This window comes from Carcharhinus amblyrhynchos, chromosome 22 (genome assembly GCF_965287045.1).
Source record: "Carcharhinus amblyrhynchos chromosome 22, sCarAmb.v2.hapA, whole genome shotgun sequence".
In the NCBI taxonomy this organism is placed as follows: Eukaryota; Metazoa; Chordata; class Chondrichthyes; order Carcharhiniformes; family Carcharhinidae; genus Carcharhinus; species Carcharhinus amblyrhynchos.
In genome coordinates this window covers 31878193-31905711 of record NC_137345.1, presented here as the reverse complement: position 1 = coordinate 31905711, position 27519 = coordinate 31878193, and the positions used below count along the sequence as shown (strand labels likewise).

The 27519-nt window shown below is 42.1% G+C and overlaps 1 long non-coding RNA gene across 1 annotated transcript; it reads right to left on the bottom strand.

Annotated features, from left to right (window-relative positions):
• Positions 1-272: 272 nt before the first annotated feature.
• Positions 273-27262, bottom strand: LOC145357043 (uncharacterized). The gene is made up of 2 exons (XR_013889239.1): positions 27083-27262; positions 273-679 (listed from the first exon to the last, which is right to left on the bottom strand). It is a non-coding gene; the product is annotated as an uncharacterized LOC145357043 (long non-coding RNA).
• Positions 27263-27519: the final 257 nt, after the last annotated feature.

The following is a 27519-nucleotide window of genomic DNA, read 5'->3' as shown; positions in this document are numbered from 1 at the left end:
TTCTTCCCACAGTCCAGAAGACATGCTGGTTAGATGCATAAGCCGTGCTAAATTCTCCCTCAGTGTTCCCAAATAGGTGCCAGAATATGACGACTAGGGGATTTTTACAGTAACTTCATTGCAGTGTTAATGGAAGCCTGCTTGTGACACTAATATATAAACTTTAAACACATTTGAAACCCATGACCACTACCTTCTGGAAAGACAAAGGCAGCAGATTTAAGGGAATACCACCATCTGAACATTCCCCTCCAAGCCACTCACCATCCTGATTTGATTTGATTCAATTTATTATTGTCACATGTATTATTATACAATGAAAAATATTGTTTCTTGCACGCTATACAGCCAAAGCATATGGTACATAGAGAGGAAAGGAGAAAGTACAAAATGTAGCATTACAATCATAGCTAGGGTGTAGAGAAAGATCAACTTAATGCAAAGTAGATGGCAGCAGGGAAGAAGCTGTTCTGAATCAATTGGAACGTGTCCTCAGACGTTTGTATATTTTTCCCAATGGAAGAAGGTGGAAGAAAGTATGTCTGGGGTGCATGGAGTCTTTAATCATGCTGGTTACTTTTCCAAGGCAGCGGGAAGTGTAGATGCATGGAATATTGGGCTTCATTCATGTCCCTTTGTAGTTTCTTGTAGTCTTGGGCAGAGCAGGAGCCATCCCAAGCTATGAAACAACCAGAAAGAATGCTTTCTATGATGCATCTGTAAACACATCTTAGTGTCAGTCTTTATGTTCCCTGCAAGCTTACTTTCTTACAGTGTTTTCCCCTTCTTAATCAATCCCTCGGTCTTTCTTTGCCGAATTCTAAACTGCTTCCAATCCTCAGACCTATTATTTTGCTTGGTTACAGGAATACTTGTATACTTGGACACAGGAAGGGGAACTGAGAAGGTCCCAAACCAAGAAAGCATCCCAAACTAGAGAACAGGACAGAAAGAAGTTCAGAACACAGTCCCAGGCAGAGATAAAGACAGGGATCAGAGATGGATCCATGTGGAGATCAGAGGTGTCCTTGTGAGAAAGAGTTTCAGTGAGGCTAGTTGGCTCACAGTGTGATGTAGCATCTGCGTGAGTTGCTGAGCAATCCATAAAATCTGCTTTGGTCACATCTCTCATTTGCTTTGGAGTATGAGGTTTCTGACCACAGTTTACCAGTTCTTTCATATGTAGTGCATATGTACCTTGAATATTAGAGCTTAAGACAGAGTTTAAGACTGGAAGGCATGGTGGCACAGTGGTTAGCACTGCTCACAGTGCCAGGGACCCAGGTTCGATTTCCGGCTTGAGTCACTGGATGTGTGGAGTTTGCAAGTTCTTCCCATGTCAGTGTGGGTTTCCTGTGGATGCTCCAGTTTCCTTCCACAGTCTGAAAGACATGCTGGTTAGGTATATTGACCCAAACAGGTGCTGGAGTGTGGCAACTAGGGGGATTTCACTTTAACTTCATTGCTTAATGTAAGCCTTACTTGTGACAAATAAATAAACTTTAACTGCAAGGAAGTTTGCACATTCTATCCATGTCAGCGTGGATTTCCTCCAAGTGCTCAGGTTTCCTCCCACAGCCCAAAGATGTGCAGGTTAGATGGATTGGCTATGCAAAATTGCCCTTTAGTGTCCAAAAACGTGTAGGTTAAATGGATTACCCTTGATTACGGGAACAGGGAGTGGGCCTGGACAAGATGCTCTTTCCAAAAGTTGGTGCAGACTCAATGGGCCAAATGGTCTCCTTCTAGGAGGGATTCTATATGGTAAATGGTTTTATCTTTCTGAAATTGTATGTGTCTGTAAAGCAATAACTGCGATGAGGGAATAGTGAATACTTGAATTTTTTTTCAGATCTTTCCAATCTTTTTTTCCTGGAATAATGTATTTCATTTTTCTTGTTTAATAACTTGTAACAAAAGCTCATCATCAAACTTCTGTGACTTTGTTCAGTTAAGTTTCTCCATGGTTTGTATCAGGCCAGGCTCCCCTCTGGTATCTGGTTTGTCCAGTGGTAACATCAACTAGGATGGTAACATTTGCTATACATGTTCATTGGTATAGCCTGTGCAAATATTCCCTTCTGGTCAACTGCTCATTCCTCACTGCAGAGAGCTTTATCAATGTATCAGCCTTATTAGGAAGTCGTGCTTACTATGAAATCTCAGAATCTTTGAAGTTTGACTATGTTAGTTATGGCGAGCCTCAGTATCAGTTCAGTGACAGTTTACTGAGACGGAAAATGCTAGTTGGGTGAAGTGACAGTGATCAAGCAGTTAGAATTCTGTTCCAACATCTTGTGAGCATGACCTGAAGCCAAATTGCATTCTTCCTAAATTACTCACATTCCAAAAACTGGCTGTTTCCTGTTGTTGAATTGAAGGCTTTTTAAAGGTGCAATTTAGAGAGTCATTTCAGATTCAGGCAGAGATTAAGAGATTTCAATCTGAAGCTGTTGATTTTTGGAAATCTATGAGGCTTATTGCAGCAATTTTTATGAAGCAAGCACTGAAAGATTGTATTGGCCAGGATTGAGTTGTATTGCTCTTGAAATGACTATGCTGGGGGAAAAACAATCATCCTTCTGGAATGTGCCCTAAGTCTGAAAAGAGATGAAGTGTTTTTTGTTGAGGTTCACCCTGAGCCTCTTTGTGACACATGAACTCTGTGCTCTACAGGCTATTTCTAGGCATATACATCAACTGCTACTGAAGAACCATTGAATTGTTGAACTTTGGGCTGCCTGAAACTTGTTGGTATTCCAGGATAAAGAGTTAGAATCGTAGAACCCCTGCAGTGCAGAAAAAGGCTATTCGGCCCACTGAACCTACACCGACCACAATCCCACCCAGGCCCTATTCCCGTAATCCCACACATTTACCCTGATACTAGGATTAACTTAGCAAGGCCAATCCACATTTTTGGACTGTGGGAGGAAACTCAGATATGGGGGAACTCCACACAGACAGTCACCCAAGGCCAGAATTGAACCTGGGTCCCTGGCAGTGCGAGGTAGCAGTGCTAACCATTGTGCCACCATGCTGTCCACAACCTTTTTTCACTGTATGCCTCTATGACTCAATGCCAGCCTTTAGTGGTAGTTATTGTCGGTGCAGACTTGTTGGGTCTTTCCTGCGCTGTATGACTCCATTATCAAGTTCTGTTGGCTGGCAGCCACCACAAAAGTTCACAGGGCACAGTTGAAGGCCTGCTTGCCATTTTTACGAGGGGTAAGAAACTGTGTAGAACTCCCTTGGGCTGCATGCTTCACATGGAGTATGTATTGTAAATATCGAGAATATTGCAATTGTATTGGATAACTCACAATGCAAATCGCTGTCCGGAGAAAAGGAAAACTTTATTGCACTTTCTGTTCAATTTGAAATGTTTTGAATTTCCTTTTCCAAATTTATGAATAAAGAATATTGTTGGAAAAAGTACAGTAGAAATATTATTCCTTCAATTACCGATTGAGTGAACTGAAAACTGGGGTGCAGCTACTGTTCTCAAACAGTTCAATCAGAATTAGTTAGCTCAGTTAGTTGGATGCCTGGTTCGTGATGGAGAGATGCCAACAGTGTGTGTTCAATTCCTGAACCAGTTGAGGTTATTCATGAAGAACCACGCCCCCCCCCCCCCCCCCAACGCCCTTCCAAACCTTGCCACTCATCTGAGGTGTGGTGATCCTTAGGTTAAGTCACCACCAGTCAGTTCTCCCCCTCAAAGGGTATGGTCATGTGGGACTATGGTGACTTTACTTTTTGTTAACCTTGATTGTTTTCAATGAACCAGGTCTAAAATTATCTGAACTTACTGATAATGCTTCCTAATGTAGCATTTTGAATTAAATCAGCACATAATTTCCCCATTTTAAAGCAGTCCTTTTTCATCTTGTTTGACAGCCATAACCTGCAGTGGGAGACAGTTTCATAAACTCCAGAAACTCCCTGCATGATGCTCAAATACCTATTTTTCATGAATGAAATAGTCAGCAAGAATCACTGGGTATTTGGTCTAAGACACAACAGCTGTTCTCATTCCATCTTCCCAAATGCCCAGGCACTTTCTAATAGGGGCCACTCACTCTGGAATGAACTAATGTTTGGCTTTTCATTTCCTGACCCTAGAGATATTGAGGTAAACTGAAGCACCTACCAAAAGAGTTTTAGCTGGGACAGTATTGTCCGAATAGCTACATGAAGCTAATTGAGAACACAGACAGGAGCTAATTACAAGCCTGAACAATGTATAAATAAATGAAGAATTTTGGATAAATAATATGATCTCAATATTCATATTTGAGCATATGCTTATGTATTCAGCCTTTTAGTGGTAAAATGGTAGTATTGGAAAGTGCTTTTTTTTCATTGTTGTGAGTGTTTTACTTCTTTAACTATCGCATAATGGTAGATATTTATTGAGTAGATATAGAGACATGAAGTATATCTGACTAATTGTGCATGTCACTAAGCCATTTCCTGACAAACTTAATACAAGTGACTAAAATAATATTGCTGAAGTCGCCCCTGTGGCTAATCAGGAACTTCTCAGCCTTTTAGCTAGGATCAAGCAGAAGACCAGAGGAGAAATTCCTTTGCCTCCCCATGGTGTGCTTCTCGTGGCAGGAGTTGGCAGGCTGGTGGTGGGATCTTCTGGGCCAACTGCTGTCAATAGAATTTCCCCCGTGCTGCCAGGAAACCCATGGAAAGGGTGCGCTGTTGAAGGGACAAGAGGATGGCGGACATGAACAGCCAGAAAGCATCAGCTCAGCTGCGATGCCTGATCTTGTCAGCTTGGACCTAATATGTCTCTTTAGTGGAGACCGGGATTTTCCAGCCACATTCACCTTAAGGCTGGAAATTCCCGCCCATGGTCAACAGACGTTTGCATGGTCCGACCCTGCCCATTACGATTTCCATGGTGGCAGGATGGGAAAATTCCACTCCATGAATTGGACTCAATTTGATTTTGAATTGCTTTTTTAAAGCAAGCAAGGAAGTAGATTAAGACCTTGACACATCCATTTTGTTTTGCAACACTCAGAAGGGAATAAAATTGAAGGAAAAGTAATTTCTGTTGACAATATTTGGCTAGCATGACTGACTCGAGAGAATAAAAATCATAACTAATGCACTCCCTGTCAGATCCTTCCCTTGTACTCGTACCTCACCCTGTCCCCCTCCTTATGTTGCTCTCAAGAGGTCTGTGCTGGAGGAGAGTTTTTAATGATTGACCATCTAACGACTAAAGACCATTATCCACCCCCTGAAATGTGCTTGTCAAAGATGGCCTGGAAGGAAATGCAAGAGATATAAGACACTTGAGCTCAAAGGGCTATTCCCAGTGACACAGATTGAGATAAACATCAGCTGCAGTTGGAGGACAATGAACTTGGTTAAAGACTCTCATTGGTCTGCCAGAAATTTAGTGGTCTTGCACTGTAAAGAATTGTCCATGACCAGGACATTCTACAATACAGGACTATGTGCTGAGAGACATGCCAAAGCACATGGTCAAAACTTCTGAAGCCATAAATGATAATCTTTAGATATTTGTCATACAACATGGACCACTTTTACAAACACATTCTTATTATTATTGTGCACACTTATGTGAAGAACCACATTTAATAACAGTGTAAGTGCAAACAGTGCAACAAGTACATGCATGCAAGAACATTTACTAATATGTGTATTTATTTATTTCCCTGACCACGTAGCTTGTCTGCAATTCAGCATTCCTTCCCTAGCTCCACTTCAATCTCTGCACCAATCTCCAACACAACATCAGCTTTCTTCTCCACTAGTCCCCCATTTACAAACTTGCGCACCTTTGAGGGGAGACTCAGTAGGTGGGATTTTCCTGCCGCGCTCACCCCAGAACTGGACAATCCTGCCTGAGGTCAATGAACCTTTGCATGGTCTTCCTTCCTTGCCTGCTATGATTCCCCTGGCGGGCAGGACAGGAAAATTCCCCCCCAGCTCCTTGCTTCTAATGCCAGACTGCCCACAGTTTGTAGCAAGAAATGCATTGGGTTTAGTAGTCACAGAAAATGCATTTGCCAAATGGTTAATTAATGAATGAACAAATTATAAACACAAGAAAGGATATTGATCTCAGGCACGGTCACAAACATGCAGTGCATGGTCGTCAATCAACTCGGCCCACTCACATTTGAGTAAGCGCCTGCTCCACCAATTGCCTATCCGTCCTACCTAGTTCACTGCGTCTCCAGCATTGCCGCAGTGTGATCGTGTCCGGCCCCCTGGCCACTGAGCTCACTTTATGCAGAAAAGAGCCACATGTTGCAACTGTACAAAATTCTGGTGCGGCCGCACTTGGAGTATTGTGTGCAGTTCTGGTCCCCACATTATAGGAAGGATGTGGAGGCTTTGGAGAGGGTGCAGAGGAGGTTTACCAGGATGTTGCCTGGTATGGAGGGGAGGTCCTATGAAGAGAGACTGAGGGATTTGGGGTTGTTTTCATTAGAAAGAAGGCGGCTAAGAGGGGATCTTATTGAAACATATAAGATGATTAGAGGTTTAGATAAGGTGGACAGTGATAGCCTTTTTCCTCGGATGGAGAAAGCTAGCACGAGGGGACATGGCTTTAAATTAAGGGGGGGTAGTTATAGGACGGATGTCAGGGGTAGGTTCTTTACCCAGAGGGTGGTGAGGGATTGGAATGCCCTGCCTGCTGCAGTTGTAAATGCGCCTAGTTTGGGGGCGTTTAAGAGATCCGTGGATAGGTTTATGGATGGAAAGGGATTGGTTTAGGTTAGAGGGTCATTGTTTTTTAACTGGTCGGCGCAACATTGTGGGCCGAAGGGCCTGTTCTGCGCTGTAATGTTCTATGTTCTATGTGTCTTGCAAACCGTGACTTGGCAGCTCTAAAGCTTAGAGCAGCTACTAAGTTTTAAGTTTATTTATTAGTGTCACAGGTAGACTTACATTAACACTGCAATAAAGTTATTGTGAAAATCCTGCTACAAAGATGCAATGAGGGAAAGTCTAAGGCCTTTCAGCCAATATAGTACGGAGAAGCTGGAAACTCTGTAGGGACTTTCTGGCTGTGTTCTTGCCAGGGAATGTGTATAGCAAAAATTTACAGTGTTGCAATTGTACTGAGGCACCTTGGAGTCAAGGTAATGTGAATGTTATTGTACTTCCTGTAATAGTCAAATTGAAATATTTTGTGGTGTACTTTTGCAAATTTTAGGAATAAATTATATTTTTGAAAAAATGTGACCCCTATATCCTTCTTGATCAATAAACCTCAGTATGTAATTGTACAATTACTTATTAAACTATTGGAGAAGCCCCCTCTTTGTAAAATTTCCAACTGATATTTTTTATTGCAAATGTTGAGTTTAAATGATAGCAATTCTGCATTCAAGTTGATCTATTGCACCTGAGAGTTTACAAAGATCTATGTTGACAGCAGTAGGTGTAACTGTGATCAGGTGTGGCAATGTCAGTTCTCCTTGATTAAACTCAATTCTTTGATCGAAAGGACAAAGATGCAGTAATTGCACAATACTTTTTGTAGTTTCTTATTAATCCCTCAATCAAAAACTGCATGATTTTCAAAACCTAGGATCCAGGCTGTAGTAAGTTACTGTGTTCCGTAGAATTATGATAGTAATAGATTTTCATAAAATCCTCATTATTGCTCACAGGCTGTTTACACTTAGGTGAGGGAAAGAGATTTTGAGAAGCATTCAAATTTTGGCCTCCCACATTGAACGTTGAAAGTACTTCTGAGTCACATTCACTGGCAGAACATGGGATATTAAGTCTGCAACAAAAAACAAGGGAGATGATTTGATGCAATGGTAGGAGATCCCACTGTGCCACCAGATTATGAACTCCAGACTGTGACCACTGTTCCTCTAAATCATAAGCTGCAATGACAACATACTTGTATGATAGAGTTTCTAATCTGCGTGGTTTGAAAACGATTTTAAGACAAAGACCAAATAAACTTTTTTGCTATTTGTTTTGTGACAGTTAGATAAGATGTGAATGTTTTTACTGCAGATTGAGCACCCATGAGGGAATTTTCTATGTCAAAGATGCTATATTAGTGCAAGTTGTTTTTGACAATTGTCCAATGATCTTGGTTACTGAACATTAGGAAAAAAATCTTGACATTCCCTCAAGTCTCAGAATATCCTTGAAATCTTGGGGATGTATCTATCATGAAATGTGCAATGATTGTACTTTCCCATGGCTGAAGTGCTGTAGCTCTCAATCTTCTATTTTAGAACGGAACTTGCACAAATACTATAGCAACAATCAGATGAAATCACAAATAATTTCCACTGTGCTTTTGGTTCTCTTCTTCCCCTCGCCTCTATTACTCATTCAGACAATGAATCACTTCCTATAACAGACACAATCATACCATAATGTCCCATTTAATCTGTTTTGGCCATTATTCTGGATACAGTCATGCTAAATTAAAAAAGCAATGTCCCTGTTGAAGCTGTAATCTATGATTATGCTAGGAAATTTTCAATGTTTTGCTCAAATGTATTCCCCACATTGCACATATATTAAAACTTTTTGAAAACTATTCAAGACAAAATAAGTTTGGGTTCCTCTCTCACAAGTAAGCAGCAATCTAATTTGACTTGCTTCATGATCAGTGAACCAAAAAGGAAATATGCACCCATTGTGATTAAAACTGGTTTTGCTTTGCAGGCAAGTCGAGAAAGGTCATTTTTGCTGTCAGACAGATGAACAGTTTTTAACAATTGAGCATCTAACAACTAAAGACCATATGGAAATTTAACAAGGCTGCACTCCCGTTGAATACGTAACCTTTGAAAAATTAGATTGAGAGTTATCAGTTCTACTTATATTTAGGATTTCACAGAGGGTGCTTAAAATTAGTTCCCTTTGAACTGCCATACATAATCAAAATCTGAAAGGTATATATTATCAGTCAAATCAATCTTTAGTGCAAAGAATTGTAATGCCTTCAACAAGGCCCATGAGGGCCTTTTGGAATCTGAGCTCCCTAATTGAAGTCATAATTGCCTGACCAATCAAGGAGCTTCACCTAGATAAAATAGGACTATCGGGGTCCACTGGTACTACTGATTCTGCTTCATACTTGATGCAATCTAAGAATGGAATAGAGTTTGTCAACAAAGGGAATCTGGTGAATGGATACCAAAGAACTTGATTTTCTCTAATTGATCCTCTTAGTTTACCATGTTCCCCATGTTTCTTGCCTCAAGCAAAGGCATATTATAAGGAAACACCTAAGGACCTGAGGAATTATGTCAAGAATAACCCACACTGGAAACATTAATCGGTTTGTTGGAACTTTCAGGCTCCATGACATTTTTTTCCTCAGACAATGAGCATCTGGCTGGTATTGAATCTGTGCTTACTACCAACTAAATTGAAAAATCAACACGAGATGGAAATCTCGTAGCCCATTGTACTCAATTTGGACAATAAGTGTTCTCTGTGTTCAATATTTGGATTTTGCTATTGTATAATGAGTTTTTTGGGAATATGGCAAAACTCATGAATGTAGTAGGTGTGGGATTTGTTTGTAGGAATGGTCCATGCCATGGAACTTGACACAAGGACACAAAGGACAGGACTTTCCCTGTTGCATCAGGTTGAAATATGGGTGCGGAACCTGCATTACATGGGATATAATTACTGGAGTGGCCAATTAATTTTCAGAGTACAGGCACAGTAAGGTCAATCAGAGGCCTTCCAGCCTCAAAGGAACATCAGACTGCAGTGGATGTAAAGTGAGATAGAGGGAAAGAGAGAGCTGCCCTTTCTGCAGCATTTTAAATCTTAAAGTCAAAAGTGATTGCTGCAGCCAGGCCACCACAATTGGAAAAAGAAACTCATTGACTGAGTTGCCTCTGACTGTTCTAGCATAACGGGAGAGCCTCTAGGCTAACCTGGATTATTGCCCACTTGCCTCCCTGGTCTGCCATTGGGAGCCCACCTCCAGCCAGTTAAACTGGTTGCTGGCACCTCTGGGAACTGACTGTGATTTTAATTAGCCTTAACTTTCTAAAAAAAATCATTCATGGGATGTGGGCATTGCTGGCTGGGCCATTCCTAATTGTCCTTGAACCAATTGGCTTGCTGGCCATTTCAGTGGGATTTTAAGAGTCAACCACAGCTAGTCCACACTACAAGTCATATATGGTGCAGACTAGGTAAGGATGGCCGATTTCCTTCCCTGATTGTATTAGTGAAGCAAATGGATGTTTGCAACAAGTGACAATGCCATCATAGTTATCATTAGGCTTTCAATTCTACATTTTAATTGAATTCCACATCTGCCATGGTGGGATCTGAACCCAGGTCCCCTAGAGCATTACCATATGTCTCTGGATTATTAGTCCAGTGACAATACCATCATACCACCACTTCCCCCTTAAGGTCTGTAAGGAACCATACTAACTACCTGTCATGTGTGGTTGGGTAGCCTTGCTTCACAACCACCCCGCCATCTTATGACCATAAAAATGGACAAGGGGTGGGATTGTGTGATGAAATGGGACTATTTCAAGTTTCCACCCATCTCTGCTCTCAGTCCCAGCAAAGCCTAAAAATGTAACCTAAAATTTTTTCCTTATTCTTTCATGGGATATGAGTATTGATGGTAAAGCCAACATTTCTTTCCCATTCCTAATTTCCCTCAAACTGAACATTTCAAAAGTTTCTCATCCCTGCAACAATTCTGCACATCTCTTCTGCACTTTTTCCAAAGTGTTCACATAATTTCTATATTTTGTTCCAACTAGTGTCTTGCATACATTCAGCATGACTTCCTTGTTCTTTTACTCTATGCCTCTGTTAATAAAGTCCAGGATACGATATGCTTTATTGATTGCTCCCTCCATCTGTCCTGCCTTAAGTGGTGGAAGGGGTGCCAATCAAGCTTTGTCTTGGATGGTGTTGAGCTCCTATGGTGTAGTTGGGGCTGCACTCATCAAGGCAAGTGGATTGTATTCCATCAAACTTCCCAACTTATGCCTTGTAGATGGTGAACAGGCTTTGAATCCAGAGGAAAGTTACTCTCTGTCGAACTCCAGCCTAAGACCTGCTCTTGTAGCTACAGTATTTATATGGCTAGTCAAGTTCAGTTTCTTGTTAATGGTAATCTCCACAGTGTTCACATTGGGGTTTCAGCGATGGTGACACTATTGAATTTTAAGGGGAGGTGGTTAGATTCTCTCTTGTTGGAGATGATCATTGCCTGGCACTTGTGTGATGCAAATGCTACATGCACCATATCAGCCCAAGCCTGAGTGTTGTCGCCAATGTCTTGTTGCATCTGAATATGGATTGCTTCAGTATTTGAGGAGTCACAAATGGTGCTGAGCATTGTGCCATTATCAGCAAACATCCCCACTTCTGACCTTATGATAGCGGTTATTGATGAAGCAGCTGAAGATGGTTGAGCTTATTACTAAGACAAGCTTTCAATTCCAGATTTACTAATTGAATTTAAGTTCTACCAGTTGTCTTTTGATTTGAGCCCATATCCCCAGAGCATTAGTCTTGGCCTTTGGATTACTAGTTCAGTTGCACTCCCACTACACCATCATCCCCTACTACTTGTTAATAAATATTTCAAAATCAAAGAAGTTTATGTTGTATACATGTTGATTGTTTTTAATACTATTTATTTAAGATCCACGTGTCATCTATCAGCTTGCCCTTAAAACTTGTGCCAGTGAAGGATTTCTTTGTCCAATTCATTTTTCGGTGAGTGAGGGTTAAGTTGCAATTCACTAATTGAGTTATTGTGGTCTCTTTGTTGACTGAAACAAAAACTGGAAATGCTGGAGACGCTCAGCAGGTCAAACACCACCTACGGAGAGAATGGAGCAATTTGGACCTTTATGCCTGCTATTGACTGATTTATCATCATAAAAGCAAACTACAGCAGGTGCTGTAGGTGCTGAGACAAAAACAGGAAATGCTGGAAACACTCAACAGGTCTGACAGCATCTGTGAAGAGAGAATAGAGCCAACATTTTGAATCTGGATGGCCCTTCAACAAAGCTAACAGCAAAAAAATCGAAAGAGATTTATACTATGATGGCGGAGGGGAGGCCAGTAATTGGACAAAGGGAATGTAAATGAGGATGAAGAAGGCTGATAAAGGTGCCAAAACTTGAGTTCAGCAACTTCAGACCATGAACTTCCTTCTTCACCATCAGTCCATTTCCATTTATTTCATTTCCATTTATTTCATTTCCATTTGTTTCTTCTTTTCATCTCATTCATCCATTTTTGTCATCCTTTTTTTGCATTTCCATTTCTGCTCTCCATTTTGCAACTGTCCCGCCCCTTCAGGGCAACTGCCTTAACCATTTGTACCTCTGTTCTGCCATTCACACATTCTGATCAGTTAATGAACACTTTTAACACCTTTCTCAACCTTCTTCATTCTCATTTACCTTGTCTGTGTCCAATTACAGCGCCCCTGCCACCACTCTCATGGTTTAAATCTTTCCTGATTTTCTTTGCTCTTAGCTGTTTTGAAGCATCTTCCAGACATGAAATGTTGTCTCTATTCTCTCTCCACAGATGCTGTCAGACCTGCTGAGATTTTCCAGCATTTTCTGTTTTTGTTATCTTTGTCCTGTTTTGGAAAAGGGACCTAAAATATTGCATGGTGTCTGAAACAGGAATTGAGTCCCTAATTTGCTGAAATTTCAGGCCTTACTTTAAGATTGGCTTACCTTCGGACAAAGCAATGCTCAAATTTCTAGACCTTAATCTCAAATTGGAGAAAGATGTGTCAGAGGTTTCAAAGATGACTAACCAGGATAAACTTAGACTTTCGGCGTGATGAATGACTTGGAAAGCTGAATCTATGTTTAGTTGGAGACAAAGGGGATGTGATTCAGATCTTTAATATGAGAAAAGGTTTAGATAAGGTATAAAATTGGTTAAATAGTTTATTTACTTTGCACAGAAGTACGTAAGTCAAGGGCACCATTACAAAATCACATGGTATGAGATTAGCGATAGGAATTAACTCTTCACATAGTCAGCCAAAACTTTGAAAAGTAATTGAAGCCAACACAAGATTGAGGACTGTGACAAAATGAATAAATATGATTACTTCACATGCAATTTAGAATGAGCTTATAAAAATTTGAATTGTTAGGATAGGAATGGGTTCTTGATTGAGGCAGTCACATGTAAACTGTCAGAGGAGAAGGTTTAATGAGTGAATACCCTCTTATTTCAAACTTATATGCTTTATGCAGCAATAGGAAGTACAGTTTGAAGATACTAGTGTAGACATTTATCACCTCACGATGTTTTAATGCCTTAAGGGCATTTCAGGATGGGCAATAAATGCTGGCCTACTCAACAATGCCCACATCTCTCAAATAAATTAATAAATTGTGACGAACACTTGTCGCTTTCTGTTTTGCCACATGACAGTCTTTTTATCAACATCTCTGTAAACATTACCAACCTCAAAATCACAATAATAGCTCAAATGATCAAAATATAAATTTGACATTGTGTAAATTATGCACGCCATGATAAATTTCTTGTACCTTACTTCAATTTAGGTGTCAGAATTGTACATGTTTGAGAATGATGTCTTAGGTACAAGGTCAGCTAAGGTATTATTTTGAAATAAGGAGAAAAGAAAAATATGTGGGGTAAAGTAGATTCACCCTGAATTATTTATTGAAGCTGAACCTACAGTCTGAATTTAGTATGGTAGAAAACAGATTAGAATCATAGAATCACTACAGTGCAGGAGGCCATTTGGCCCATCGAGCCTGCACCGACATTAATTCCAGCCAGGCCCTATTTCCACAAACCTCTGCATTTAACCTGCCAATCCCCTGACACCAAGTCACAATTTACATAGAACATAGAACGCTACAGTGCAGAAACAGGCCCTTCGGCCCATCGAGTCTGACCACAATCTCACCCAGGCCCTATCCCCATATCCCTACACATTTACCCGCTAATCCCTCTAGCCTACAGATCCCCAGACACTAAGTGGCAATTTTAGCATGGCCAATCAACCTAACCCGCACATCTTTGGACTGTGGGAGGAAACCGGAGCACCCGGAGGAAACCCACGCAGACATGAGGAGAATGTGCAAACTCCACACAGACAGTGACCCGAGCCAGGAATCGAACCCAGGTCCCTGGAGCTGTGAAGCAGCAGTGCTAACCACTGTGCTACTGCGCCGCCCATAGCATGGCCAATCCACCTAATCTGCACATCTTTGGAGTTTGGGAGGAAACCAGAGCCCAGAGGAAACTTAGGCAGACAAGGGCAGAATGTGCAAGCTCCACACACAACAGTCACCCAAGGCCGGAATCAAACCTGGGTCACTGGCGCTGAGACAGCAGTATTAACCACTGAACCACCATACCTCCATTTGGCCCATCAAGTCTGCTTTGCTTTTTTTTTCAATACAGTTATCAAAGTATCAGGGTTGTTGAGGTGGGAGATTTTAACTTCCCCTAAACTGACTGGAACTTACTTAGTACTAGGGGCGTGGATGGGGCAGAGTTTGTAAGGAGCATCCAGGAGGGCTCCTTGAAGCAGTATGTAGATAGTCCAACGAGGGAAGGGGCCATATTGGACCTGGTATTGGGGAATGAGCCCAGCCAGGTAGTCAAAGTTTCAGTAGGGGAGCAGTCCGGGAGCAGTGACCATAATTCAGTAAACTTTCAGGTACTGATGGATAAAAATAAGTGTAGTCCTTAAGTTAAAGTACTAAATTGGGGAAAGGCTAATTACAACAATATTAGACAGGAACTGAAGAATGTAGATTGGTGACAGATCAACATCTGGCATGTGGGAAGCTTTCAAGTGTAAGCTGATAGGGATTCAGGACCGGCACATTCCTGTAAGAATGATGGATAATTATGATAAGTTTTGGAAACATTGGATAACAAGAGACATTGTGAGCCTGGTTAAGAGAAAAAGGAAGCATTTGTCAAAGCTAGGAGGCTGGGAACACACAAAGCAAGTGTGGAATACAAGGAAAGTAGAAAGAAGCTTCAACAAGGAGTAAGGAGGGCTAAAAGGGGTCACGAAAAGAACATTGGCCAGTAGGATAAAGGAAAATTCCAAGGCTTTTTGTACATATATAAAGAGCAAGAGGGTAGCTGGGGAGAGGGTTGGCCCACTCAAGGATGGGGTAGCAGTGGAAGGGTGCACTTCTGAATGGAGGGCTGTGACAAGTGACGTTCTTCAGGGATGAGTGCGAGGACCTTTGCTGTTTGCAATATATATAAATGATGTGGAGGAAAATGTAACTGGTTTGATGAGTAAGTTTGCCGATGACACAAAGGTTAGTGGATTTGCAGATAGCGGTGAGGACCATCAGAGGATACAGCAAGATATGGACACACTTTCAGTCAATGCATTCAGGGTCATAACTATTTACTTTGTAAATAAGTTTTCTCTAATGTCTCATTTAGTGCAGGTTATTTTGCCAATCCTCCTAAACCTGTGACCTCTCCTCTGGATCTTTCTGCTACTGTGTTTACCTCAATATAAGAATATATTCTTCCTTTTCTGGAGGGTTCTTTTAAATTTAGAAATGGGAAGTGCACTACACACATCCTAACTGAATCAACATGAACATGAAAAATATTTATTTCAAAACTTTTGCACTATATACTTTCCTGTTCTGCTTAACTAATGAACTCTTGGGACACTTCCATTCTCCAAATATCAGGCTTACAGCATGTAAATTGTCTGATGCAGTTATTTGTCTTGCTACTCATCTAAAAACACTGTTGCTGAGCCAATGTAATGACTATAGTGGGACCTGTTATAGTCAGCATACCCACTGTTGTCGAATCGAGGAGTACTCTGCAACCTGAAGCAATGCCCTCCCTTGTGTATGACAGCAGGAAAATTGGCACAAGCAACTTTCAATATGTTAGATGACAGCACTGTGATGTTTAGCTATCAGGTTACAAAAGGGAATGGCATTAACAGAATAATGATCACTGTTTACTATATCACTGGTTGTACAACACAATTACATCTTAAGTGCTTTCGAACCACTACAGTGCAGAAAGAGGCCATTCAGCCCACTAAGTCTGCACCAACTATAATCCCATCTAGGGTCTATCCTCATAACCCCATGCATTTACCTCGCTAGTCCCCCTGACACTAAGGGGCAATTTAGCATTGCCAATCCACCTAACCTGCTCATATTTGGACTGTGGGAGGAAACCCACACAGACATGGGGAGAATGTGCAAATTCCACACAGGCAGTGACCCAAGGCCAGAAGTGAACCAAGGTCCCTGGCACTATGAGGCAACAGTGCTAACCACTGTGCCACCGTGCCGCCCTGAAGCTCCTCAAAACAAATAGTTGCAACCATGAGAAAAAACTTAATTGCATTTATTTTATTCAATTTTCAGCTTTTGACACCATGAACGTATCTTTGGGTGGAATATGTACAAAATAGTCCCTGTTGAAATCCACAGATTATTTATACGGATTCAATCTGATCTTATTTTACCTCCCTGCAAGTGACATTTTGTGGATAATTTCTGAGTATTATGATATATCTACCCTTTCAAATTGAAAAAGGTCAGATAGTCTTTCTGAAATTGATAACAGTAAGTCAATCTTCTCTGGATTTCAATCACAGATTGCCAGAAGTTTCCTTCATAGCTCAATAGTCCCTAAAATGAGATTCAGATGAAAATAACCGTTAGTGATAATGATAATTACTTTTTACGGCAAATGTGCAGTGGGTTTAGCCTGATATATTATTTCACTGAACTAGAACGCATTGAAATTTGCTCTAACCTCCCTCCCGCGATATGAAGAACATTGCTATTTAAAGGATTTTTAGGGGGACATTTTGGATAAGACTTAATATCAGGCACAGGGATAATAACACAAGTACCCTGTGCCTGATCTCTTTGTGCTGCCTGTTTAGCTGAATGATTTCACCATCAGCTCAGCACAAACTGTGCTGCTGGCTGGCGGCGCGCACAGCAGGGGTTTGGGGGATGGACTGTTGGGAGTGGGGAGGTGGGGGGGGGGTGGGGCAGGTGTGTACTTGTTGAGCACAATGCACAACCAGCTTGGGCTTCTTAAAGGGGAACCACACACTTGGAACAACTGAGTCTAGAAGGCTTGATTGGAAGGAAAAGCACAGCAAATGCAGAAAGAGCTAAGAGGCTCACAGGTTGGCAGCACCGGAGGCAGAGTTAGAAAGGAAGGAAAACACCATGGAGCAATTCTCTGGCCATTCACACCCTGCCACAGCTGCCAGAGAGGATGGAGAATTTGGCATTCAGCTGGTATGGATGGCTGGAGAATCTTTCCCTATGTTTTTGCAGGGGCCAAGAAACCCTCAAGACAGAACCTGAGAAGGGCATGAGAGAAAGTGGCCAAGGGGATCAATTTCGAGAGCCTGTTCCTGAGGATCTGGCCGTAGTGTTGGAAAAATGTCAATGACCTCAAATGGTAGTCAAGGCCAATGAATGCATCTTTAAATCATGGATGGGGTTTTTTGGCCGTGCTCGCCCCAAGGCTGGAAAATTCCACCTGAGGCCAATGGGCCTTTGCATCATCCATGTCCCACTTGCTACAATTCCCGTGGTGGAGAGACGGTAAAATTCCGCACTATGGCCATTGACCTTGGATGGGATTTTATGGTTTTGGGTTGAGCAAGGCCATAAAATCCCACTCTATATCTCCTCGCCAATGGACTACCGACCTCTTGCATTCCCCATGTACCCCATATCTCCACCTATGAATAATCAGTAATCTCTAGCAACCTCTAGTCAGGGAGGCCAGCGATCGGGGGGATGGGGGTGAGGTCTGTGTGGCAGTGATGTGGCCTTGCTGTACTGGCCAGAAATATTTAGATGTTCCATCTCACTCCACCCATGACAATGCTGTTGGCCTCACAGCTACGTCTCTCTGCATCAACATACCTACAGCTATCCAGCTGTGGCAGGCACACTGACATTCTTCCCTCATAGTTCATAGATGAACTATGAACCATTTCCTCTTCCCTCCTTCACTCACTTAAATTCCCCACATTCGCTTTCAGGTAACCAGGAACAAAGGGGAGTCCAGCTCCCACATAGCTTTAAACAGAGTTCGCTGAAGGGTCAGTAACCATAGGACACTTATTTAAGATGATTGCCCAAAGCACCAGAAGCAGCAGGAGGGAAGAAAAATGTAGTGAATTGTATAAAAACAGACAAAATAGGAATAGAAGGAGGGCATCCAGCCCTAGTGAGCCAGTGCAGGACATTCAAACTGCTGCTGGCCTCACAGCTACCACCTTCTGCATCCACATACCTACAGCTATTCAGCTGTAGCAGGCACATATTTTGCACTCACTGACATTCTTCCCTCCCTCTTGAAGAACAAGGTGATACATAACCGCAGAGATAGGCATGTCTGAGCTTTCCAGAGGAAGAAGTCTCACAACACCAGGTTAAAGTCCAACAGCAAACACCACTAGCTTTTGGAGTGCTGCACCTTCATCAGGTGAGTGGGGAGTTCTGATCGCAAACAGGGCATATAAAGGCACACAGTCAGTTTACAGAATACTGATTAGAATGAGAGTCTTGACAGCTAGTCAAGCCTTAAAGGTGCAGACAATGTGAGTGGAGTTAGCATTAAGCATAGATTATACAGATGAGTTTTGTCTCAGACAGGACAGTAAGTGGAATGTTTCAAGCCAAGACAAGTCATGAGGGTTACAAATAGTGTGACATGAACCCAAGATCCTGGTTGAGGCTGTTCTTATGTGTGTGGAACTTGGCTATCAGTCTCTGCTGAGCAGCTCTGCGCTGTTGTGTGCCATGAAGGCCGCCTTGGAGTATGTTTACCCAAAGATCAGAGGCCAAATGCCTGTGACCGCTGAAGTGTTCGCAACAGGAAGAGAAAAGTGTTGCCTGATGATTGTTGAGCAGTGTTCATTCATCCATTGTTGTAGCATCTGCATGCTCTCCCCAATGTACCATGCCTCGGGACATCCTTTCCTGCAGCATATCAGGTAGACAATGTTGGCCAAGTTGCAAGAGTATGTACTGTGTACCTGGTGGATGGTGTTCTCACGTGAGATGATGGCATCCATGTTGATGATCTGGCATGTCTTGTAGAGGTTGCAGTGGCGGGGTTGTGTGGTGTTGCGGTCACTGTTCTTCGGCCTCTAATCTTCGGATAAACGTTCTCCAAGGCGGTCTTCACAGCACATGGCAGCGCAGAGCTGCTCAGCAGAGACTGACAGCCAAGTTCCACACATATGAGAACAGCCTCAACCAGGATCTTGGGTTCATGTTACACTATTTGTAACCTCCATGACTTGCCTGGGCTTGCAACATCTCACTTACTGTCCTGACTGGAGATAATACATATCTCTTTAACCTATGCTTAATGCTATCTCCACTCACATTGTCTGCACCTTTAAGACTTGACTAGTTGCCAAGACCCGCATTCTAATCAGTATTCTGTAAACTGGGTGTGTGCCTTTATATACCTTAGTTGTGATCAAAACTCCCCATTCACCTCCAAAAGCTAGTGGCGTTTGCTACCAAATAAACCTATTGGACTTCAGCCTGGGGTTGTGAGACTTCTTACTGTGTTTACCCCAGTCCAACACCGGCATCTCCACATCATAACTTTCCAGAGGAGACAGTGCTCTGCACCATGTGCCTGTGACGGAGATCTTTGTATCCAGAATAGCTGAGAACACACAGGGTCAGCCAGTGCAGGGCATTTGGCCTAGTCAGCCAGTGCAGGGCGGTTGGTCTAGTGCCACCTCATCGCAAAGGGAAAAACTATACTAAATCTCTGATGAAGAAGCATCATCACTTGATTTCACAGTTGCAACCACCAGCTTAGATAGTGGCACTGCACATACCTTAGAGGATAGTTCAGAATCTACAGTGCGCCACCAGCCAATAGTTTGTTGCAGCAAGTTCAGAGTAAAAGGATAATGTGTGTTCCAGCTCATTGGAGGATCAGATTCTGTATGAGTTCTGTTCACAGCTTTCAGATTAGGAAGTTGCTGAGCTGATATACAAGAAGCTGTCGATAGGCATGCATGCAGAAATACCTGCTGCATTGGTCTGCTGGTCTGCTCAATGTTCCAGGGTACAAATGCTGTAGAAAAGATAGAAGAGGAGGAAAGAGAGGAGGGAGAGTTGCACTTTTGATTAAGGAAAACATCATATCAGTATTGAAAGGGGATATATCCGAGGGTTCACCCACTGAGTTTATATGGGTTGAAGTGAGTAATAAGAAGGGGGAAATCACTTTGATAGCGTTGTACTATAGACCCCCAAACAGTCAGTGGGAAATTGAAGAGCAAATATATAAAGGGATTAGAGATAGTTCCAAGAAAAATAGGATGGTAATAGTAGGGCATTTTAACTTTGCCAATAGTGACTGGGACAGCCATAGTATTAGAGGCTTGGATGGAGAAATTTGTTGAGTGCATTCAGGAGGAATTTCTCATTCAGTATATGGATGGCCCGATCAGAGAGGGGGCAAAATTTGACAGCCTCTTGGGAGATAAGGAAGGGCAGGTGATAGAAGTTTAATGAGGGATCACTTTGGAACCAGTGACCATAATTCTCTTAGTTTTAAGATAGCTATGGAGAATGATGGGTCTGGCCCAAAAGTTAAAATTCTAAATTGGGGCAGGGCCAATTTTGATGGTATCAGGCAGGAACTTTCAAAAGTTAATTGGGGGAAGGCAAAGGAACATCTGATAAGTCAGAGGCTTTCGAAAGTGTGTTAACCAGGGTTTAGTGTAAGCACATTCCTCTTCGAGTGAAGAGGCTGGTAGAAGTAGGGAACTCTGGATGACTTGGGATATTGAGGCCCTGGTCAAGAAGAAGAAGGCGGCACATGATAAGCATAGGCAGCTGTGAAGAGTATAGAGGGTGTAGGAGTACAGTTAAGAGAGAAATCAGGAGGGCAAAAGGGGGACACGAGATTGTTTTGGCAGGTAAGGCAAAGGAGAATCCAAAGAGCTTCTACAAATACATAAAGGGGGAGAGTAGGACATCTTAAAGATCAACAAGGTCATCTGTGTGTGGATCCACAAGAGATGGGTGAGATCCTAAATGAATGTGAGAGGACACTGTGAGAGGCTAGGGAGGAAATTGCAATTCCCCAGCAGATATATTTGAATCATCAATAGTCACAGGTGAGGTGCCTGAAGATTGGAGGGTGGCAAATGTTGTGCCTTTGTTTAAGAAGGGCTGCAGGGGAAAGCCTGGTAACTACGGGCTGGTGAGCCTCACATCTATAGTGGGTAAGTTGTTAGAAGATATTTTAAGAGACAAGATCTACAGACATTTAGAGACACAAGGACTAATTAGGGACAGTCAGCATGGTTTTTTGGGTGGAAAATCATGTGTCACAAATTTGATTGAGTTTTTTGAAGGGGTAACCAAGAAGAGCAGAACAGTTGATGTTGTCTACATGGACTTTAGCAAGGCCTTTGACAAGATGCCACACTGTAGGTTGTTGCATAAGGTTAAATCTCACAAGGATCCAGGGTGAAGTAGCTAAATGGATACAAAATTGGCTTGATGACAGAAGCCAGAGAATAGTTGGAGAGGATTGTTTTTCCAACTGGAGGCCTGTGACCAGCGAAGTACCTCAGGGATCGGTGCTGGTCCACTGTTATTTGTTACTTATATTAATGATTTGGATAAGAATATAGGAGGCATGGTCAGTAAATTTGCAGAAGACACCAAGAGTGGTGGCACAGTGGACAGCGAAGAAGGTTATCTACGATTGCAATGGGATCTTGGTCAATTGGGCCAGTGGCTGACGAATGGCAAATGGAGTTTAGTTCAGACAAATGTGAGGTGATGCATTTTGGTCAATCCAACCAGGGCAGGACTTACTCAGTTAATGGTAGGGTGTTGGGGAGAGTTACAGAATGAAGAGATCTAGGGGTACAGGTTCATAGCTCCTTGAAAGTGGATTCACAGATAGACAGAATGGCGAAGAAGGCATTCGGTGTGCTTGATTTCATTGGTCAAAACATTGAATACAGGAGTTGGGATGTCTTATTGAAGTTGTACAAGACATTGATAAGGCCACACTTGGAATACTGTGTGTAATTCTGGTCACCCTATTATAGAAAGCATGTTATTAAACTAGAAAAAGTGCAGAAAAGATTTACTAGGTTGCTACTGGGATTTGATGGTTTGAGTTAGAAGGAGAGGCTAGATAGACTGGAACTTTTTTCTCTGGAGCGTAGGAAGCTGAGGGGTGATATTATAGAGGTCTATAAAATAATGAGGTGCATGGATCAGCTAGATAGTCAATATCTTTTCCCAAAGGTAGGGGAGTCTAAAACTAGAGAGCATAGATTTCAGATGAGAGGGGAGAGATACAAAAAGACCGAGAGGGCAATTTTTTCACACAGAGGACAATAAGTGTCCAGAACAAGCTGCCAGAGTTAATAGTAGAGATGAGTACAATTTTGTCTTTTATGAAGTTAGACAGTTACGTGGGTAAGATGGGTATAGAAGGATATGAGCCAAACATGGGCAACTGGGACTAGCTTAGGAGTTTAAAAAAGGGCGGCATGGACAAGTTGGGCCGAAGGGCCTGTTTCCACGCTGTAAACCTCTATCACTCTATGATTCTATAGTGAGTTCATTTTCATTGTCAAATGGGGGACCAGCTTCCACATATCTTCAGTTAGAGCTAGCAGAAGGGTCAGCAAACAACGGACACTGATTTAAGGTTCATTGGCAAAAGTACCACAAGCAGTAGGTGGAAAGAAATATGTGGGGAGTTATAAAAACATTGAAGCAGGAGTAGGCCATTCGGCCCTTTAAGCCTGCTCCACCATTCATTATAACCATGGCTGATTATCCAACTCAATAGCTTGTTCCTGCATTCCTCCCATATCCTTTGATCCCTTTCTCCTCAAGAGCTAAATCTAACTGCTTCTTAAAACATTCTGGCCTCAACCACTTTCTGTAGTAGTGAATTCCATAGGCTGACCACTCTCTGGTGAAGAAATTTTTCTTAATCTCTATCCTAAATGGTCTACCTTGTATCTTCAGACTGTGACCCCTTCATTCTGGATATCTAGAACATTGGGAACATTCTTCTTGCATCTACCTATCTAGTCCTGTTAGAATTTTATAGATTTTTATGAGTTCCCCCCTTATTTTTCTGCATTTTAATGATCTAGAAAGTACTGCCCACAAGAGGGGTGAAGACAAGATTAATCTAGATTAATCTTGGTCAGGAACTAGATCAACACTTGAAATGGGAACTGTTGCAGCGATATGGAGTGAGGTACGAATGAAATAGTTCTTTCAATGAATTTGCATACATGTGACGGGTCAACTACCTCCTTCTTATATGCTAATATGCTTGTATGCTTCTGATATTCTTCAATGATTGCTAAGATATGCCAAGATTGGCAAAATAGTCTCCTAACTGAGTTTTCGTCCTGTGTGGAATCAATTTGGACAAGATAACTGAAAATTATTTTGGCAACTGCTGTCTTTTAATGTGCAGGCCAATATCGAGAAACTTCTTTCATTCTGGAAATGAAACTGCCCTCACATTAATTACATAACAAAGAAATATTCTATTCACCAAAGATTTAATTCCAAGTAATTAAAGTTCTTTTATCTACCTTCCCTTTTTTTGGGATTTTCTTTGTACATCTTTTGCCTTTTACTGCCACACAATCCTATTCTCATATTTCCAGTTTAAAAGGTAGTTATGAATCCATTTTAATTTACATTAAAATGCTCTTCTGTAATATGAAGCTGTTCTGAACTGCAAATCAAGCAAGCTACACACAACCTTTCTCCTTGAACTCCTGATTTGTGCTCTGAGCATGCGATGATCTGCATTGGGAACAATAAATTTATCTCGAATACATTTTCTCTGTCTGACTGAGGTTACATGGATCTTATCCAGTACTTTATAGACAACCAAAACAATCAATCTTCTCTTTGGGATATCAGTGTGTCTTGTTATCATGCATTAGTTCTGCCCATAAGTTTCCAAATCAATCTTGGCCTTTTGTCTGTTCTCTTGCTCCTGCCTGTTCTTTTTGCTCCGTCCTGTATAGGAGTTCATTTATCTAAGAACGTAAGAACGTAAGAAATAGGAGCAGGAGTAAGCCATCTAGCCCCTCGAGCCTGTCCCGCCATTCAATAAGATCATGGCTGATCTGAAGTGGATCAGTTCCACTTTCCCACTTTCTCCCCATAACCTTTAATTCTCTTGTCTGTCAAAAACCTATCTACCCGTGACTTAAATATATTTAGCGAGGTAGCCTCCACCACTTCAACGGGCAGAGAATTCCAGAGATTCACCACCCTTTGAGTGAAGAAGTTCCTCCTCAAATCCGATCCAAACTGCGCTCCCTCCTTATCTTGAGGCTGTGCCCTCTAGTCCTGCTTTCCTTTCTAAGCGGGAAGAGTCTCTCTACCTCTACCCTATCCATCCCTTTCATTACTTTATACGTCTCTATAAGATCCCCCCTCAACCTTCTAAACTCCAACGAATACAGACCCAGTCTATTTAGTCTCTCTTCATGGTCTAACCCCCTCATCTCCGGTATCAGCCTAGTGAACCTCCTCTGCACTCCCTCCAAGGCCAGAATATCCTTGCGCAAGTGCGGCGACCAAAACGGCACACAGTACTCCAGCTGCGGCCTCACCAGTACCCTGTACAGTTGCGGCAAGACCTCCCTGCTTTTATATTCAATCCCCCTCGCTATAAAGGCTAGCATTCCATTCGCCTTCTTGATCACTGGCTGCACCTGCAGACTGGGTTTTTGCAACTCATGCACAAGGACCCCCAGGTCTCTCTGCACCACAGCATGCTGCAGCTTTTCGCCCTTTAAATAGTAATCCCTCCTACTATTATTTCTGCCAAAGTGGATAACCTCACACTTGCTAACATTATACTCCATCTGCCAAGTCCTCGCCCACTCGCTTAGCCTATCCAGATCCCTCTGCAGACTTTCCACACCCTCCACACAATTTGCTTTACTACTCATCTGCGTGTCATCAGCAAATTTTGTCACCCTACACTCAGCCCCCTCCTCCAGATCATCTATATAAATGGTAAATAGCTGAGGCCCCAGCACCGATCCCTGCGGCACTCCACTAGTCACCAACAGCCAATCAGAATAGCACCCATTGATACCAACTCTCTGCTTCCTATTAGACAGCCAATCCTCTATTCATGCTAACACCTTACCCCCAAATTCGTGCACCCTAGCCTTCTGAAGCAACCTTTTATGAGGCACCTTATCAAATGCCTTTTGAAAATCTAAAAACACCACATCTACCGGTTCCCCTTTCTACCACACTAGTCACATCCTCATAGAAATCCAATAAATTCGGCAAACACAACTTCCCCTTAATGAATCTGTGCTGCGTCTGCTCTATCAAACCATTCTTTTCTAGGTGCCTCGCTATTTCTTCTTTGATGACGGATTCAAGCAGTTTTCCAACTACAGACGTTAAACTAACCGGCCTATAATTCCCTGTCTTTTGTCTGCTACCTTTTTCAAACAGCGGCGTAACATTAGCCGTTTTCCAATCTTCCGGCATTTCCCCGGAATCCAGCCAATTTTGGTAAATAATTACCAAGGCATCCACTATTACCTCTGTCATTTCCTTCAGAACCCTGGAATGCATTCTATCCGGTCCTGGGGACTTGTCCACCTTCAGTCCCATTAGTCTATCAAGCACTACCTCTCTAGTGACAGTAATAGCATTCAAGCCCTCAACTCCTACCATCCTTCTATCTTTAATATCCGGCAAACTATTCGTGTCCTCCTCCATGAAGACCGAGGCAAAAAACTTATTTAAGGCCTCAGCCATTTCCTCATCTCCCACCGCTTAATCCCCCCTCTCATCCTCTAAGGGTCCAACATTCAGTCTAGCCAGCCTCCTCTTCTTTGTATATTTGTAAAAACTCTTGCTGTCCTTTTTTATATATAATGCTAGTTTAGCTTCATAGTCTATCTTTCCTTTCTTTATCAATTTCTTAGTCATTCCTTAAAGATTTTTAAATCTTTCCCAATCTTCTAATCACCCACTACTTTTAGCCACTCTGAACGCATCAGCTTTTAATTTAATACTCTCCTTTATTTCCTTCGATAACCACGGCTGGTTATCCCTTCTCCTACATTCTACTAGATCTTCGTTCAGACAAAGAATCTACAGTTTAAATATGAACTACAGTTTAAGTAGCAGAAATGAGAGAAATTCATTTTCATTTCAGTGTCAAGCACTTATTGTTGTTAATATCTCCGAGTAAATAGTACGACCCAAAATGAATGTCAACTGGAACTGCTATTCTCCTGGATGACCGAAAATGTGCCAGGAAGTTGATGTGCTATTTCCACATATGGTTTCACTTACCTTCCTTTGCAAGGATCAAGATATTGCTTTATCACTGCTGATTGGTAACATGTGTTTCATACAATCTAGTTTTAGAACTTAAATCATAACATGCTATAATTCTGACTTTCTTAGGATTAACTGTTAACTCTTTCTTTCCTTTTAATGCTCTTAATATTGGCCCTCTTTGCTTCATGCCATTTCCTTGTTGCAAGCTGCCCTCTCATTGGTTGGTTTTTAAGAGAGTGCTTTGAGTGAATAACCTTGTAGTTTTGCCTTATTCTACTCCCCTAATGAAACAGTTCCTTTGGTTCAGATTTTACATGGTTAAGATTGGTAAAATGTTGAAACACGTGGGCGGAAGGCTATATTATATCGATGCATGATAACAAGACATACTGATACACCAGTTTGTTGTAAGATTTTGGCTACCTCTCCTCTCAGTACTAATAAAGAGGTTCATTACAAAACTGCCAAAGACTTCCAGTGAAATCTACAAAGGCTCCCTTTGTTAACGATTGTGGAGCTGTATGAAGTCTGCAGGACAGTTTCTTTAAAGCTGATTCTATTTTCTGGAAAATCTCAGCCTGCGTGTTTTACAGCAAATGGATTTATCTCAAACAGTAGTCATTGGAACAATATAAGCAAAACGGGGGCTGCATTTTTGTCAGACTGCTCACCAGAAATTCAACTGCCAGCTATTGCGTCTGGAAGAAGTGTTCCCATGACTATAACATTCTGCAGGCACGCTAAAGTGGTTCGAGAGCGAGACTCTCCGCCCCTCAGTGGGGGGAAAGCTCTGCCATTGGCAACCTAAAGTTGATCTGATTGCCTGGGCACAAAGAAAGGCAAAGGTGATGAATGGCTGCCCCAGAACAGTAAGTATTAGGGCGTTAGGGCAGTACAGGAAGTGGTGGAGGACAGAAAGGAGTGAGGGTGAATTTGGAGGGCAAGTGGAGCAGAAGGAAGGGGATGTTGACATCTTAGGGGAGGGATGTTCCCCCGATGCACAGACAACAATCCCCGAATTAGGTGCCCTCCCTTCTTCCCCAGCTGATTTCACTCAGATCATAAGAAAGGTCTGCCCACTCCTGCCTCCCTGTCAATGTCAGCTATA